The following is a 12,033-nucleotide window of genomic DNA, read 5'->3' as shown; positions in this document are numbered from 1 at the left end:
TAATACAGCATTACCTTTCCGGTGTGCGAAGTTGCCTGCCCTACTAATGACAGGCATGTAGCCGGACTTTATTCAGCGACGAAATGTGGAAAACTGCAGAAATGAAAGCATAAACTTTTATATTTCCGTGCTGTTTTGAAACAGGAATGCACTTCGTTTACATTTGTTACTTGCTTGTTGGTTTTTCATCCGACAAAACAACACAATCACATTTTTTAAAGTTTGTTTTTTCTCTTAACAGTACAGTCTAACAGACAAAGCACGCTTTACAGGAGCACCTTAGTGATTCGTTGCACAGTGTCCCGGCGCCATCCACTGCGGCGTGTGAAAGCTTATTACCGCGCGAGCTCTTGGAGCGAAGGTGTCCGGGGAAGGCATGTATGTGTTCGCAACCTTTTTGTGTCCAGCACCATGTGACCACCAAGTGCACAGCACCATTGATTCGCGCCCAGCGATAACTTCGTCTCTATGAGGTATGCCGCCGAGTCTTTCGAAAATGGGCGCCGCAAACGCCTCGAAACGGCTGGTCAAAAATTGCCGTTTCCAAATTCGCTTGGAAAGCATTCATGCAAGAATGCTTGATTTTTGGTAGATTTTCGAGCACATGACTGGTGATAGGACTGCTTATGAGGCATTTTGTGATTTTGCTGACACCTTGTGGACACTGCTTTTAACATTCTAAAGTTTTTAAAAATAACCGCCACTGGTAAGATAAAGGCCGGTGTCCTTTCGAACTATCTAAAGCAAAATAACCTTGAGCACTCAGCTATTGGTCTTTCGTTATCTCCGTTCAGATAAGCTCCAGTGTGCATAGGTTCAAGTGCGCACATAGGTCACCTGAACCCAAGAACGCATATATTTAAGGCCATAGTAAACAGTAATCGCACTTTGATCTAAGAAGGCAAGGACTGCCGATTGGCTACGTGTGATGAAGGCGCCTTACGTAAACGAAGTGCATTACCTTGAAGTGGCGGTAAAATAATATCGAGAAGCACTGGCCGGCATTCTAGTCGAGCCAGTCATTCGAGGTATTAATGACTGCTTTGAAAATTTTTGATGCTAATGTGTGACTTTTGATTACCATAGTTCAACGCATCGAGCTAGCTTTTCGTATTTTGTTCCCTGCGCTTTAAATCCATCTCGTCTCTGTTTAGTACGTGTCAGTCAGTATTAATTTAGTGCGCGCCAATTAAAAATTCACCTTTGTCTTCAGTGTCCTGGATAGAGGGGAATAAGTCCTATTGCAATACTAGAACAATATCATCAGTTATAGGTGAAGAAGAGCGAAGAAAAATGTGTGGCTAGTTCCAGAAACGAACCTTGCCTCTGTGTCTTCAGGGGTACCTACCAGGATATCTATCTTTCATTCCTTCTTTGCTTCTAGGAAAGTAAGCACGAAAAAAAATGGTGTGGGTAATATTTGCTAGAACTGTCAGCGGTCTGTAGGCATCCTTATATCATCTACGTTTACTTACCAAGAATTGAAAACTTGGGCTAATTGTGCCTATGTTCGGCGAGGCTTTGTTAATGCATCGACTTCGGAAAGACTGGCCTTGAGCAGCTTCTCCGTATTCTAACAGTGATTAAATAGCACTTCCGACGTGGTTTGACGAATGATGCCTAGTTCGTGACATGAGTGTTGCTGCATACGTGAGTTGAAGCGCTGAAGTGCGGGGTATTTGCACGAATTCCGAGCGGCCTGTGGGACTCGACTCAGCGCCTCTGTGCAATGCACGGGAGATCATTTTCCAGGTTCCCTTCCTGTGACCTCGGTATGCGTATGAAAGAAAAGCGGTTCGTACGATTATTCAACGACTGGTTTTCGTACCCCTTATGAATAGATCGAGTTTAGTTTCCAACGTAAACATTAGCAATAACCTCTCATATTCACTCAGTCCCTTTGTGCAACTTTTTTATTTGCCATTCCGCTCTTGCCTATTCTGGGGTAGCAGGTCAGAGAAATATTACTACGCCACCACTCGAGTCCGCACCCTTTGGCTGTAGCTTTCCTCGTAGGCGGCATTACAGCGTTAACTTGCAAGAAATGACTAAAGAACATGAAAAGCTCCGAAATCAGCTAAGGATCCCAGCTCATACAGAAAAGTGAGCGATTAAAAACGGCTTTTCTAATTTCCAGCAACTCTGATCGTGTGTTTGTCCCTCGCGATATTGCCAGTGGTGATTAAATGACGGTGACTCATTAGAACCTCTGGCCGGATATCTCTGCAGAAAATAGAAACAGGCAGGTTCAAATCAGAAGAAGGAATTCATGGTTTTACCTATCACAAATTTAAAAATGTTGCTTATTAGCACTCGGCATTTTGTTTGAAGGGATGTTTATTCCGGGTCAAAGAATCGAGTGCACAAACAGGCCAGCACTGTCAGTGTTTTCCACTGCATCGAACCTGCCCACGGCTGCGCTTCTTTCTTTCACCGGCACAAAGGACACGACCTCCCGGACCGGGGCACAAAAGGAAGACTCCTTCGGTTGCCGAGCATGCAAATCAGTGGCTCAATCAAGACAGCAAACATGACTCTATATACGAACAGGAGGGCGCGCAGCGCAACTTCGACCTCGCCTGCTCTGCTCCCGGTTGCCGCCGCTGGTGCGTTAGGCACACGTTGCGCAGTTCGTCGTCCGGCCACCGCGGAGCAAACTTCGCTCGGTGCTTCCCCTCTCCCCCCCCCTCTCCACCCTCGTTCTCCTTTTCCTCCGCATCCTCCTCCGTTCCGCCTGATCGGGGAAGCCGGAGACGCGCTTCGTCCGAACCAGTGACATCGCATGCGGACCACGTAGTCCGCCGTGATTGAGCGTCGAGGATCTTTCGGTGGAAAAACTCACCTGGGCCTCTTTACTCGCCGCCCAGAGAGCAGCGGCGGCGGCTCGTTTTCGCCATGAAAACGCCGGGCCAGACGTGACCCGAATGGCTCGCCTCCATCCACCAAGCACCGGGGAAGCCGAGCCTTTTCCTCCTCCTCTTCCTCCTTTTTCTCCTCTCCGGGCTCCTTCAGCCGCCCCAGAAGAGGAAACTTTAGCGTGTCAGTTGGCGACTGTTGCGAAGGCGCTCTTCCTTCCTCCCCGGGCGCTGCGCATCCTTTCTCCGAGGACTTCAGTGGCGGGCTGGCTCTCGTGCGGACTGGTTTCACTCGCGAGCGAGGGGCGTCGCTCATCCAGCCACTAAAGCACTCATTAAACTACTCACCCACAAACCGGAGTCCTTTTTGACGCACTCGTTAATCGACGTTTTCCTAGGCGTATGTTATCGCTGCTTTAAAAGAAAAGGGGGCTTTCCTGGGCTGAGCGATGCGAGCGTAGCCCTGGCGTATCAGCTGCATTCTCAAGGGTTACCAGATTTTCTTCGTACTCAGTAATTGAGGCTGTGGTGGGCACACTCCAACGAAAGAAGCCCGTGTCCTGCACATCCGTAATGCCTTTCGTGCAGCTTACTGACTTTTTTTCACATGCACATTAGCTCGACCAAAACGCATGTGTCTTACTGTCCATTGAAATTCGGATATTAAGATTATGTTTACCCTTCTAATTTGCTGAATGCGCCTTAAATCAGTCGCTCGTTTGCGTGTTTATCACAGCATAGCCTCCGATAAACAATAATCTACCACAGGACGATATGCATCATATCATCCCCATTCATTTTAAGAACGCTATCAAAACCACTGTTGCTTAACTGCCACGCCCATCCCTCATGTATAGCCTCATGCTAGGGGCCTTTGAGATATGAAGTAATAAAAACAAATATTAATAAAATAAAAAGTACTTGTTGTTCCTAGACAGAACGTGCAGTTTTTCAGTTTCAGCGCGTGAGCGTAAGCTAGAGGGGCTCAGTACTGGCGGAAACAGCGGAAGCAAAACAGCTGTTGTTTAAGACGACCTCCGTGTACCACGTAGAGGACGAAGGGAGAAAAAGCTCGCTTGTCAAGTTTGGGTGTATGCTAACGGAGTGTTCGTCTTTGTTGTACAGAAACTTCGTTATGCAAATAAAGTTTGGCTCTCCTTCCTGTACACGTCGTTTTCATGGCGGAAATTCTTTTTATATATTCAGCTACTAATACGTTGACCCCCAAAAAGAACCTTTCTCACAGGTCTGTTGTTACTTGCTTCAATGAAAAAGTTGACTATGGTCGTTCGAACAGGGCAATAGATAGCATGACGTAATTTTGTTTGTTTGCTATATTGGTGAAGCCACAATCGTAAACACCACAGTACTCTACTTTAATCAGACACTTCTTGCCATGACCATGATAAGATCTACGTAACTTTATAACAACGTTTTGGAGCAAGAAACCAGTTTAGTAGTTTACCACTCTGATATTGCTTTTCAGAGAAAGGAAGCGGGCAGAGTGGATGAGGGATCAAACACGGGTTAAGGACATCCTAGTCGACATCTGGTTAATTGCCTCAGATAAGAAAAGAAAATTTAAACTGGCACAAAAAAGCGGTAGTGTCGTACCGTATTTAAACCGAGATCTGGTTAATTGCCTCAGATAAGAAAAGAAAATTTGAACTGGCACAAAAACGCGGTAGTGTCGTACCGTGTTTAAACCGAGCAGACGTGCAAAAGCATGTGTTTAGCCAGGTTGGCTCAATGCTGAGTCATCGACACGTCTAGTGATGATTTTGCACTCAGGTTAAGCACAGATCGGGGTTAAGCTGATTTGATCTCTTGGCGCCGAAGATGTAAGGTGATGAAGACGACGGCGTGCAATGTACAGCGCGACAGTGTGTCGCTTTTTAACAGGACGCATGATCGGCTGCACTGCGTGTGCCACTTTCAATATTATTTTAGTGTAATTTTGTTATGCTACCGCTGCAACTTTTTTTGACCGCGAACAGGAAATACAGAAAAAAAGCGGCGATAGCATAATGTTCTCGTGCAGGGGTCAGCGAAGCTGATCTGTTCGCGCCGCCGCGGGTTCGAATCCCAGTAGCGGCAATATTGATTTCATTTCTGCACGGGCCATTGCTACGCCAGATATGGCCAAGGTGCCCCGCCCACTGGGTGCAACTGGCGCAATGCTCCTCCAAACCAACCCGACCCTACCCGAGTTACTCCGAGGCTTCACACAAGATTCTTGGTCGAAGCCGTGTTAAGTAGTGCGCTAGCACGGAAAAAACCGTAGAGGAATCTGAAACAATATATTCACGAGGGTCACAGGTTCATCTTCCCCACTCTACGCCTATTTTGTTTTTCATTTATTGTTTCCAGGCTACAGCTGAATGCGGAAAAAGCTTGTGTTGGCCTCAACTCGCAAGCAGGGTTGCGCGCTTAAGGATCGCGTCCGGATCAGTGGCCGAAGCCTGAAACGCTGAGGCCGCCGATTTCAATATCGCGTCGTGTCTTCCCCCTGAGGCCAGTTGTCCTATTCCAGTTGTCGAGACAATGGTACAGCGCGACTCTACTCCAAATTGGCGGCGGATTGTCCGCTTCACGGAGCTAATCCCTCACATATTGAAATCCGTACAGCATCTAACTTTGGCCGACGGGCAAGCCTGTCCTGTGATGAAACGTATATTAAATTCTAATACCGTATGAAGATTTCCACTTCAGCTTGCCTAATCCTCGCATTCTTTAATTCCCTTTCCTTCTGTTGTCAGTGTCTTTGGAGGTTACGACTACGCATTTGTCTACAGGGGTATTGATTCCGGTCGTCTCATTTGATTTCGTTTCCCGAACAACAGGGTACCGATATAACTTTAAAATAGCTCAGGAATGACTTTTCTTCAGAACAGCAGAAAGAGCTTGGATGCGCTGAAGTATTCAGAGGCCGATGATCCGCATCGTCTAAAGGATAAAAAGGCAAAGAAAATTGATGCTTGTCCTCTGGCTTATACCCTTCCCGTTAAAGCTATTCTGTACCTAACAAAATTTATGAATTTCTGCGCATGCACGCGGTACCTTGAATATGAGACAGGAACCGGTGAGGCTATTTGGATGAACTCTGACTGTGAGCATACCTCACGCATGTAGTCCTCCTATTGCATCCCCCGACAAAACGAAAGAAATATTGGAATGTGTAACTCAGTGTAGTTAACTAAGTGCTAGTCGCAGATTATGGTTTGATCCGCTGGTAACTTACTGGCAATGTGGAGACGACGCAACTACAGCTGTAGGAATGAAACTATCAGTCATTTAGAAACTTGCGGACATCCCCCACTATAAAAACAGTCTATTCTAACAACACGGGACACCAATTTTAACTGAAGCGTTCTGTATCAGCAGTGCGTATGGAATGATCAAAATAGTGATTCGGCAAAATATATGCAGTTTTGAGAAATCTATATTCTCTCTGAATGTGTCCAGTGTGATTTCCATATCTTTTCCGTATAGTTTCTAAATGGTTTTCATATGATTTGTGCAACGTCGTAAGCAATTGATATGAATTTCGAGTTTTCTGTTTGCTTCTTATATATAGCTCAAATAGACACCGATCGCCATTTACCGTTTCGACATGAGCCATAACTGGGACATACATAATTAGGGATTGCCACCCTATGCTAGAGCCGCGAAGGTTGTAAGGGCACCGTGACCCGATGGTTCTAGGCCTTTTGCTCTGCAAGGAGCGGACGCGCCAACTTCACCTGGGGCCTTCCTTTCAGATAATTCAGCAAAATTTCTGGCAACCCGTCGTGTCCACAGCGCCCTGTGCGACGACTGAAAGCTGGTCAAGCTTAGAGTACAGTGCAAACATTGAAATTCCCGCCGGCCTTCGCCCGCATTTTTTCTGAGCTGCTTTGGGCTGGCCCAATGATTGGATCCCAATCATGAACGAAAGCAGAATAGATGGGCACCGGGGCTAAGAGTTTTCTTCTAATTAAGTCAAGGACTACTTGTTTTAAAATACTGGCGGTTCGTGAAACTTTCTTTGAAATAAATGACCTTACCATCGTGGTCGCAGGTTATAGCCAAAAACACTCACGTTCGCCTGGTGGGCCGACCAGTTATGACTGTGTCGAGGCAGGTACGCGGTATAAGGTCCACCTGGCCGTGGAGCAGTTGCTGTATAGACAGTGTTCCACCTGCTACCAAACGATCCAGGTGGGCGTTTCAGGTGCGCGAGGAATGCCGCTCTGAAATTACTTCAAAGCGATTGCGCCGCAGTACACTAGTCTAGCAGCAAGTTTCCTTTGAACACCTCCTTAGCTTTTTGTTTACGTACGAGTGGTATTATATGACAACATTTTATGCGCTAGCAGTTTAGACCTTTTTCGGCGACACTGTGCGTGGCTCTTTTTTTAAATTCGTGGGTTGGCTACAGCAATGATCGTGCCAGGCGCCGGAAGACTAAGAGAAATTGTGGACATTTGTGCAGGAATTTTCACTTCGTCCGTTTGCAAATGTCAAAGAAGTTCAGGCACTGGGAAAGTTCCGTATACCAATTTGTTGGAGCTGTCCATTTTGAACTGTAGTCAGAGTGTGACGCTTTCGCCGTGGTCGCTGCCGTAATTTCGAAACCGTTTCCAGGATGAAGCGCCCGTACATTAGCAAAGTGCTAGTATTAAAGGCTGGGGCAGTGAGGAGCAGTGGTGTAAAGAACGCGATGTGGAGCCTGGTCTTCCAACATCACCAAGTCTTCTTTTCCCGGCATTCCAATGCTCCCCCCCCCCCCCCCCGTTTCTGTGTACATAGCTAGCCGATCCGCTGTGAATGTTCTTCCTACTTCGGCACTTCTTGTGACAAAAGGCAAAATAAAGCCAAAGATATAATTCGCCACACTTCGTCTTTATAATGCAGCGCTGCGCCTCACACGCCATATACTGACCGCAGGTAGTTTTCCTATGAGATAACGGCGACACACCGCTTTTGCAAGGTCAGTTTGGCTAGAAAAACTATTCGCACCTCCTTGTCTTATGCAAATACATTTCCCGTGCTTTGAAAAACAATCGATACTATCGATACCTGGCTCGTTTTGCTGCATCTGTGGTAAACGTATCATAGAGGCTTTTGAAAGTTCAAAAATTAGCCGCAATCCGCATTGGTGCCTTTGCTTGTTATGTTAATGTGACTCTTTAGAACTACTTTCCACAATGCAACGATATAGCCCTGGGTTCCAACTTCACGTTGTTCAGAAATAAATGGAAATATGTACTAAGATAGTTGGTGCACAATTATTTCATTTATGAAAGCTCACCACTGGCGGGAGCCAAAACAAATAAAAATGAAAACTTTTTCTGCGTTATGTCTGTTTCGCTCCTGTAGGCAGCTCCAGCACTGAAATGCAATGGTAGAGCGTGTAGACCAATGTTGCCCGCTATGATAAAACTCTCGGTTCGGGCTACAAATAGTGCAGGCCCTTAAAGGGAGACCCATGTGCAATGTTTTTCCTCTCCAAAGCCTTCAGTGCTGCCTGAAAATGAGGTTCCCCCTCCCCCTTTTCCTGAGCTAGGCGCATTGGTGCCGGCACTGTCGCGTGCAACCGTAAGCGCCGAGATATCTCCTCCACAGCTTGTATTCAAAGGTGTCAAGGGCTTTCGTTGCGCTGCCTTTATGCTCTTCTGGGAATAAAGGCGAAACGTGCATAATATGTGCAAAGTGGGACCACTGGTAAATGCATGCCGGTTCATCTACAGACGTGTCTGAACAACGCCCATGCGAGGTTAACAGCGTCCAGCATTCAGAGGACCAGCAAGGAGTTTTAAGACGCTGTCATTATGTGCACAAACGCTTTCCTCGTGGTTTCACATTTGGCGTACGCGGCAGCACTGTAGTCTCTCACGATGCCCTCGAATTTGAAGTGGGCGTAGCACGATAAGAAGACCTGCAATGAAATGCGATGTACTGCTGGGCATGCCACCATGGATGTCGCTGCGGCATAGATTACACGGAATGAAACACAGGGACAAAAATTTCATTAAATTCGCAGTGCGATAGCGTTCAATTTTGTTTATGTCTTTGCCGGAAGTGAATGGCGGAGCTTTTGAGACCCAGGTTGCAATTTCCGAGCAAAGCTCTTCCCCACCTCTTTCAGTACGCCACCTGCCACCTACGACGGTTGTCAGGTGGAGGCTTCACACAGGTGGACCTAAGCTAAGGGAATTCACCAGTCTGGTGGCCTCATGTCCCTCCAGCCAATGAAATTTCTCCACTCTGGCGATGTCACAGCGCGCCAGCCAATCAGGATTTTTCAGGACGACACCGTACAGCACCGGGTTATCACTCCGATTAGGATTCAATGCTTTCGCAGCAAGAAAAAAAAAACTTGCTGGATGAGAAAAGCATGCTGCTGCTCAAAAAAGACCGCTGAAAACGCAGAAACCAATGCAGGGAAAGGAAAATAAGCCTTGTATAGGAGTTCTTTTGAAAGGGATAGCACTTTGCCCAAAGTAGTGGAATACATCAGAGGGGAGGAAGAGAGGAGGTGTGGTTTAGTGTTCACGATCACATTAAAGTCGTCAAAATAAGTAAATACGCTGGAATCCGAATATGACCTCGCGCAGCACAATGAGAGAAGGTTTATTTGCTTTCAGAAAACATTCGACAGGTCACGCATTTACTCTTAAACCTCCTGTAGATACTTGGCAGATATTCAGCTCCAGCCTTTTGAAGGGAATTTTGCGCGCCCTATTCAACTGGTTACCCAAAACCTTGCTGTGTTTTGAATGGGCGCATTCGAAGATGGTTCAAAGAAATGTTTTCTCTTTCTTTAGGGTAACTGCGCGAAAGACGGGGACAAAAGAGGGAAGAACACAGGACGAGCGCTGAGTTACAGCTCATGTTTATTCACAGGAAACTACCCGAATATAAAGGAAGCGCAGCGAAACAATCAGAGAACCAAACAGAACGCACGTGTTGCTACGTGGCATCTAAGACCACGACGTCGTTATCAGGTAGACATACAGAGGGCTTGCTGACGCACAATCTCAGTTTCTTTCTTGCTATGATGACTTTCGCTAATTTCTCTTATTAATCGGACAGGGTGTCTGAACAATGTATCACTGTCATGTAAAGAAGCAAAAAAAAATATTTGCAATCCCGACAGTGGTCAGATAAGCTAGTAGTCTTGTTTGAATTTAAAGAACCTAGATGTTATTTATACGTGTACTAGGGCACCGCCATATATCGCCAAAGTATATTTGTCCGGAGGATAGAGGGATATTATACGCAACCCCAACAGAGCGCAGCACAAAATTTGTTCCGTGCTTTATCCCGCAGGTGACTTGAGGCTCTATTGGTATATGAGCCTTTTTTTCTGCAAGTACACAAATCCTATGAAGTTTTCTTTGGTGCAGAAAAAAAGACACCTACATCATGATTATTGGCTACATTTTTGAGATCATGTGAAAGGCACTGCTCCTAAGGAAGAATTTTTAATGTTTGCCTTTTTTTACTTTGTCTGAAACGAACTTTGAAGCCGCAGCTTCTATTTTCCTGACTATTTTATTTCAGCCCAAAATGATAATATTGTTCGACTATCCTGCATTCCTGAGCCTGCTCGCTTGTTCGCGGAAGCTGTGTTTATTAGTATTATGACTGATGTTTGAGAGAACTGAACATCTGCTTTAATTAGATGAAATTAAGTCCACTAATTTAGTTCACCATTGGCGAGACTGCGAACCTTATTTCTTTCTTTACATTATTTATTCAAATTCTCTGTCCGATAAGCAGGAGAGGCCAGCGAAGCTTGCCAAATGAAGAAAAAGCCAAGACTGCGCGTCGGCAAACCCTGTATCTGTCTACTTAGTGAGGAAGTCGTGCTCCCTGTTGCCACGTAGCAACGCATGCGTTATGTTTGGCCGTCTGATTATTTGCCTGACCTTGCCTTACATTAGCCTTGTTTCCTGTGAATAAACTTGAGTTGTGAGTTGGCGCTCATCTTCTATTCTTTCTGTTTTGTCCCTGTCTTATGCGCTGTTACCCTCAAAAATGTATAACCAAATCACCAATTCAGCAATTGTATTGTTTTCTCTTTGCTTCGTCTTTGGGTTACTGAAGGCCAGACTGCCCACAGTAAGGCTAGGCCTACCAACCACATCAAAAGGCTTCACATGGCCTTCTTTCCTTGCTCTCGAATTTTTTTTTGTGTGTTGTTGATAGCGTACTTCAAAACAAGAGGGGCGTTAAGAGTACCAAGCTTAGACTGGGAACATAAAGAAAAGGAAAAATATTTTCTACGTGCACCGAGTGGCACTGAGCCTGTGGAAAGTAAAGAATAGGTACTATCTGGCGCTGTTATGTTTTCTGACATTACACAAGCTGCTTGACTTTAGCTTGCGCATCGCGCGCGAAGAAACGAAACAAAAAGCTGCAAAGAAGCTCGGCAAACCCTAAATCGGCTTTCCGACCGGTGCCTTTCAGGAAACCTCACTGACGTGAAGGAGCGTTTCGGTAGAAAAGACTGACCGATGCATCAACGAGAGTGCACTTTGCGCGAAGTGCCTCCCATTTATCGAGTTACTGTAAAGCCTGATACTGCGATCTACGAAGCACTAGTATTAAGATTTCTTGGCAGGAGTTGTTATGCAACAAAACGAGAAATGACCGTTGGCTTCTCTATTAGAATGAAGAAGAGAGGATGCGTCACACAGGAGAGAACTATACTGTGGTGACAGCTTCGTCAAAAATTGGAGCGGCCACTTGAGCTCCGCCTTAAGGGTACGACGTCAAAGCGCAATGGGTTAATTCCCATATATGAAGAATCAGTCATTCTTTTCTTTGCATTCATAGATCGCTGGGAGTCCTCAAACCACTCCCGAAGCAGTGATGCAGCGCTTAAGCGTTAAAATTATCGCGTTCAAATTATTTCACAGAGAAAGATGTCTGGGGGAGTTCATCTTGTATTGATGAGTTTAGCGTTGTAGTATATCATACGCCCGTCTGTGAATCCGTCCACATGCCTTCATCTTTTCCGGGAAGACACGGCAGTTGGGACCGTATAAAAGCAGCGAGAGGTAAGGTGCTGCGCTACGGTGTTGCGATCGCTCATTTGCATGCGGCTTGTACATCGTCGTGGATTGTATAAAAGTGATTGCGTTTTGAGAATTTGCGTTCACATCACGATTGCGATGAAAAACGGCGT

Source organism: Amblyomma americanum, chromosome 6 (genome assembly GCF_052857255.1).
Source record: "Amblyomma americanum isolate KBUSLIRL-KWMA chromosome 6, ASM5285725v1, whole genome shotgun sequence".
NCBI lineage: Eukaryota > Metazoa > Arthropoda > Arachnida > Ixodida > Ixodidae > Amblyomma > Amblyomma americanum.
This window is presented reverse-complemented; position numbering follows the sequence as displayed.